Source organism: Sciurus carolinensis, unplaced genomic scaffold (genome assembly GCF_902686445.1).
Source record: "Sciurus carolinensis unplaced genomic scaffold, mSciCar1.2, whole genome shotgun sequence".
Classification (NCBI taxonomy): domain Eukaryota; kingdom Metazoa; phylum Chordata; class Mammalia; order Rodentia; family Sciuridae; genus Sciurus; species Sciurus carolinensis.
In genome coordinates this window covers 2,582,740-2,590,173 of record NW_025920122.1, presented here as the reverse complement: position 1 = coordinate 2,590,173, position 7,434 = coordinate 2,582,740, and positions in this window count along the sequence as shown.

Here is a 7,434-nt window from a genome sequence, read left to right as displayed (position 1 = left end):
TTAAAATATCTGAGTCATGCACAGGTGCTTAAATCTAGTTCTCCAGTTAAAATCTCTCCTGCATTGTGGGACAATCTCTCAGATATCCAGGGACACTTCACATTCCAAATTTACCCTCCCAAACATGTCATTTCCATTTCATTCAAAGAAGTTCCATTCATCCATTTGCTCAGGCCAATATCTTTGGATTCCCTACACTCTATGGCAAACCTGTCCCATAAACGACCAGGAAATACTGTCTCTCACCCCCACCCAAAGTTGGGAGTGGAAAGCTATCCAGTATCTGCCAACTTCTCAGCACCTCTATCCCTCCATCTGGTCCAAGTTACTGACATCCCTCCCTGGACACTGCAGTGGTCTGACTAGTCTTCCTGCCTCTGCCCTTGTCTCCCACTCCATCTGCTCCTAACAAAGACCCAGGCAAACCAGTTCCTGAAGCACCTCTGCCCAACACCCTGGAATGGCTCCCACATTCAAGGTGAAAGGCTAATTCCTTCAAATGACCTCATTTCTTCTACCCCACTATCTTCTCCTGTGTCTCCCCTTGCTCACCATTCCAACCACACTGGCTATTCATTCCTTCTTGGACATTCCCTCCTGTGCTTGCTGGGAACTCTGCCTTCCCACCTCCACCTGTGGCTCATGGGGCTTTGCTCATTCACTCACCTCCTTTAAGTTGGATTCTGTGTCAGTGTCCCCTGAGGTTCTCCATTGCTTCCTGTTAGTTGGTACAGCCTTCCCCTTTCCAAACAGCTTCCCAGTGCCCCCCATTCTCTGTTTTTTTCTACTTTTTCATTCCATAGCAATTGCAAGGTACAATAGAAGTTATCATTCAACATTCACTTCTTACTGAAATGTGAGCTGTTCCAGTGAAGCAGCTTTTAGATACCAAGCATATCATCTGGATGATGAATGAGCACCCAAGGCAACACTACTTTTATTTCTATCTCCAAATTCCTGCAGGTCCCACAGGCTGCTGGAATGCAGCTCACCCCCAGCTACCATGAGAGGAAGTCCAAGCAGCTGCACCCAAGCAGCCAAGGGGTATAGGAGGGGGTCCAGGTTACAGATGAGATGAGGGAAGGGGGCAGGGGAGAGTTTTCAGTGGAAGGTAAACACAACAGAAATCCTCCTCAATATTTCCATGATGCTGGCAGGAGGGGAAGCGTGTGCAGTTTTCAAATTTCTCCCTTCCTGCAGTGAGTGATTTGACTATCAGTGATTTATTTGTCTCACATTTTAAAAGCTAATGAAAAAGAAATGGAGCTCAGCCAACTCAATATTCTTCTTAAAGTCATATAATGCATTTGTACAGATAACCCTAAGTTAGCCAATAGTTCTGGGAACATGATTCCCTTGGCTATTTAAATTGCTGCATTGAGAAGGCTGAGCAGACCCTTGGCCATCTGGGTGTTTCCCTACCTTGCAGCATCCTCACAGTTGACAGGTTTTCTCATTATACAGGTGAGCCTTCAGGCTCAGCTGTCATCATTTGCCAAGGATGTGGCCTTATGCAATCAAAATTCAGATTCCATCCTCTGCTGTATCTCACAGCAAAATAATGTGTGATGGACCAAAGCTGGTAACATCAAATAAGAAATGTAGAGAAACATTTTCATATATTGATACAAAATCCATAACCCAAAATTGAAGTTTGAATACATAACATTAAAACACACTTGTATCCCTGATGGCATTTCTACAGGTGTGAATAGATATCATGTGTAAAGTACATGGTGTGTAGCAAATGCCAATAATTGATGACTGTTTTTTTCTTCCACTGAAATTTTAATGAGTTGATTGCTCGATGTGTCAGGAGCTAGTTCTAAATTTTACACAAAAAATATTGCTAAATAGTCTTTCTCCTGCAGAAAGACACTTAATAGCGTGTAAGGGTACAATAAACTAAGAACAATACCTTTCAGAAGTAACATTTTAAGTAAACTCACTTTTGTAACCCAAACCATGCACTCTTGGCCATTCAGTGATACAGGATTTACAGATATCTTTCACGATGCACTATTTGCACTTTCATTCAAATCTTGCCTTTGTCGAATATTTAAATAAAAAAATCCTAGAATGTAATGAAAGAGATCCTTTTCCAGTTTTTCTGCATAGAAAGATCAGTCCCTCAGTACCAAATGCGAACTGCCTGGATCTGTTAGTTGGTTCATTCATGTGGCACTTCCTGATGCCCAGTAGAGGGCAGCACGCAGTGGCAGGAGCTGAGCTGTGAAGCTCTGCCACCAGAAAACAAGATATTTTCAGAATCTTATGAGGGTGGAAAACTCCTGAAATAGTAATACATCAAGTGCCAATAGACAAGATTATTTGGAAACTTTCTTGGTAATCTTCTTGCAACCTGTCACTGAAATGATCCTTCTCAGTGGCATCTTTTCTATCTCAAATCTTGATTATTGTACTTGATGGTTGGGGTTACATTGTACTTCTCCCTTTATAAATTCTCTTCTCCCTGTATAAATTCGTGTTCTTTGCATGTATGCACATGTAGAAGTTCCAATGGAAGCTGGGCTTCAGGCATAATTGGTGAGGCCAAGGAGGCATGCTGGAGTTTTGCAGACTTTGTGGTGAATACCAGGCAGAACCTGGAGCATGTTAGATACCCTAAAACAAGTATACTGGAACAGGGAAACCGGAAAGGAGCGGCCAGTGCTGGAACAGGCACCATGGCGACCTCTCCTTGGACCCCTGAAGTAGCCTGGAGGATCCAGGCCTCCCCCTACCACCGTGGCTCTATGGGGGTTGGTGCTGCTACATGGGAGTGGTGGGGTGGCAACTGACCACACCTGTCCAGCCAGGTAGAGGGAGCAGGATCTGGAGCAGACTCCCTGGTAGACCAGGTTATGGTGGCCCTGGCCCCAGTACAGCCTTTGGCTGCAGAGCACCTTCCCGGGTGCTGCCACTGTCTCAGATCTCTCCAGGCCTCTCTTTGGAGTCTGGGTGGATGGAAAGCATCCAACAATTCCCTGCCATGGCAGATAGCAAAGCGGGGAGTGCACTGTGCCCCTAGTTCACAAACCTGGGCTTCAGAGATAAGGAGCAGCAGCTCCACCTGCTCCAGGCACAAAGGAGCGGGATGGTCTAGGCGGCTGCCATGCTTTGGGGGAAAAGAGTTGGACTCCTGGCCCTGTGGCCCCACGGGAGGCTTCATTTGGAAACCCAGTCTTCTGAGGATCATGATTTTGATCCCAGGCTGAGATGTTGGCTCATGACTATGATGAAAGAACGCCTGAAGAAGAAAAATGATGGATGAGGCATTTTAATGAAAATTGCTTTGAAGGGTTAATGCAGTAGTACGTTTACTACAAAATGTAGTTTAGTACAGTAGACAAAAATGGTTAACAACCTGAAATCAGTCTAATTTATCCATCTGAAGTCTAGCATTCCTGTATGCAACACAGTATATAATGGGCAGCCCTGGCTCTGTGTTTCTTTCTGATATTTTTATCCAAGTTGTCAGCTGCCTATTGCTGCATTGTGCTAAACTTTGATCCTTCTTTTTTTGTTAAAAATTCATACACTTTTATTTAGTAAGATACTGGCCATAATCTTCCATTGTTAAAATTTTCACTCTGGGTTTACAGTGGCTAGTCTGTGTGAATAATTTAAACAAAGGTGACTGAATGCTAATACCAGGTGCTCTTAAATGAACGTGCCCATTCTCATTAGCTGATGCAATCACATATTCAGTTTATCTGTGCATTGCTGGGCTCTTGATGTAAGATGGAAACAGAGCTTCTTAAGTAGTTTGATTATCAGCATGTAGAATGAACACTTTATGTTTTACCAACATTCAGAAAATTATATGAGAGAAAAATAAATTCCAGCTAGTTTATTTGATTTTTAAATGCCAATCTGATTTTAGCCACTTAGAAAGTGCTAACCAGCTGGTAACATTTACTTTTAATACTTTGTTAAAAGGAGGCAAAAATTTGCATGATGATTTTATTTATGTGTAAATCCTTCATATCTTTTTAGATCTATTTCAATATTTTCTGACTACTTCTGTCATGTATAATGCCATTTTTGTGCATGTGTGATGTGATATTCATAAATTGTACCACTATGATTTTTCCATGTAAAATAGCTACTTGCAGAATTTTCCTTTAAAAGCTAGTTTTACTGTTTTTTCCTCTCCATTTAAGCTTCTAAACAAAGAATTTATTACTCTTTATTAAAAGAATTGTGTTTGAAAGCATGCAAATATCTGATTTGCATTCATATGAACAACAACTTTATAAAGTGTTACAAGCACGATTCTTATAACAAATTGTGATAGATTCTTTTCTTTAGCTGCATTATTTTCATATGAACAAACGAAAAATTCATGGTGACCAGTTGCAGTGTTGGCTGATGTATCTTTTTTGTATGAGGAATTTGAAGAGGACAGTGGATTCATTTAGAAGTGTAATTGGTGCTGTGATGATAACAACTTTACTCTTGTTAGTCTTACTTCATCTTTTCCATGCTGGCTTTGAATGAAATTTTCCTATGGTCATGATAAACTACTGAATTTACTTCAAAGATGTAGAATACTGTTAAAAAATACTAAAGTCTGTACAATTAGGTCAAAGAATTATGCAATCATTTCCTTTATAATTTTTAAAATTGAGGGAGAGTCAGAAATATTTGAGAAGGTCAGATCCAATAGAGCATAGCGATACTATTTAATTTAACCAGTTTCTAGTAAATACTTCAACTTTGAATGTTAACTAACAAATAAATGGGACCACCACGGAGATGGTTTGCCCAGAGTTTCAAAGCACATTGTCTACAAATGGTAATTTTAATAATTTATAAAATTATTGACATGACTAGTCTTTAAAAAGTTCCCATATTTTTCACTAAAAGAAAACTATTAGTTTTATTGCTAAATACGATGAATATTAATATTCCTCTTAGATGACCAGTGATTCCAATTGTCCCAGTTTGAAAATAAGTATAACGTGTATATGCAATAAATTAGTGATGATCAGAACAAGTTTTAGTATCTGATGTTCAAGAGGAAGTTGTTATTGTTGCATTGATTATAGCCACACATAAATGCTAATTTTTTTCTTTTGAGCATTCAAAGAAAAACCAAAAAATCAAGTATGCGGGCCTATGATCATTACATTTTATGGAGCTGTTCATTCTAAGCTCTTGATTACCAATAACGTGTGTTTAAGAGATTCTGTACAGCTTCACAAGGACACTCTATGTAGAGATCCTTAATTCTGGCTGGCACTGGTCTTTGTAATGACATTGGCTTTTGTAGAAATGACAGTTCACTATAGTTTGGGTGAACTATTTTTCTTTTCCTTTTATAGCCCCTAACAGAGAATGACCCAGTACTTTGTACTGAGTTTAAAGAAAAATTAAACATTGTTACACATCGTGGCTTATTTTTCCTTTTGGAAGCTATAGAGATTTGGTTTGGGTTTTGATTTAGTGTTATTAAATATTCTAATCTTATCAGAGTTAAATTCTCTAAATTTATACTTACATCAATTCTCACCACATTGACAGGCATTCTGGAAGTCAGACATGCATAAATGTTCATTTACCATTCATCTCCCTGTTTGACCTAACTTTGGTTCTCAATTTCATAGTTTCCAGACTACTTGAGGTCTAATCAGTCACTTTTTCTCATTATTGAAATGTGCCTCATTTTTTTTTCATGTTCAGAAGGTGAAGTGGTAATTCTACAAATGAACCATTTCCAAGTGACATGACCCCAGTGGATTGCATATAAGTACAACCTTGACTACAAACCAGACATAGACTATATAAATCTGCATTCATAGCTACTTTGTCAACATGAACCAATTCTTGGCAACTGTCAATATTTGATGGAAACTCTATTATTATCTAGAAGGCTACAAAGTCAGGTTAAGTAATATCTGATGTTTTCTTTGCTTTACTTTCTCTTGCATTTATACTTTGTTATAACAAAATGGTTTCTGTATAAGAGTGGGTGGAGAAGGTGAGGATCTCTTGCCCATAGAACTTGTTACTAACTTGCATGTCACATCTGATCATCATGGATCATGAGTAATGCTTCTGAATTGAGTGCTTAAGGGAAATTTAGATGGAACAGAAGCACAATGAAACTGGAAAATGCTGATAAAAAATTAAAATTATTTTATCATTTCCTCTTAAACTTCAGTCAAAAAAAGTTTGAATAAGGACATATTTTCCTCTATACATTTTTATTATCTTATTTGAACTTTATCTTCAATAAATTTTGATATTAGTTAACCAAATAAATTATTTACAGGAGCTTAGGTTAAAAATTCCTTTAAAAATTCTGATGCGTGGCTTTTGTCAATCATGTTTTCTACGTGCATGTCCCTCTGTGAGAAAGATGCGTCACCAAGGTGTGTTGGATGAACAAGTGACACGTTGGCTTATCATTCAATGAGCTTTAGCTTCTTGAAAGACACCTGGACCTTTTTTGTTTCTACTTCTTAGCAGGTGGAACTGGTCAGCCAGACCTCAAGCTGTAGTATTGTGAATATTACACTCCAGTTTTCCAAGGAACTGCAGCCCATCCACCCTGACTGCGTGCACTATTACAACATTCTCTTTAGAAGGTGCGCTAGCAAGATTGAGTTCCTTTGAGCTGCATTTCTGATTTGCTTAGTTGTAAGTACTGGTGAACAGCTGTGTGCTTCTGCACTCCATGCACTGAGACAGGAAGAAGTCCTGGGGAAGAAGTGACACTAGGGCCTCACAGCAGGCAAGCTCTGCGGCTCATCCCCAAAATTCATTCTCCCTGCCCACCTCCACTTCCCATGTTTGGTTCAGTCTGCAAAAGCAACAGACACACAGTATGTGTTTTCTCTGGAGCACCTGCTTGCTCTCTACTCTAGATTCACTGTGACAACCAGAGGGGCAAAATTTGGGACACACAGTCTGTAAGAGATGTTTAAGCTCTGTTGTGGGAATGAAGGACATTCTGTTGAGATTTATATAATTTGTCTTATGAAAAAGAGCCAGAAAAAACTGAAATTAAATGAGCCTTTATATCTTCACTGGGTGTAGTCACCCACACCTGTAATTCCAGTAGCCCTGGAGGCTGAGACAGGAGAATTTGAGTTCAAAGTCAGCCTCAGCAATTTAGCGAGGCCCTGTCCCTAAATAAAATAATAAAAAGGGCTTGGAATGTGGTTCAATGGTTAGGCATCTTGGGTTCAAACCCTGGTACCAAAAATATATATATATATAAATAATTGGGTATACACATATACACAACCTGTGCATATATACACACATGTATCCATGTAATTTATTTTGTACTTTCTATTAATTGATAATAGAACCAAAACTATTGACAGACTGCTTCCTAATGTGTCTTAGGTGAGACTAAATGCTTAGTAATCACTGTTTTCAACTAATTCTGTTTTTTCAATTTCTAGAACTCTGAGACAG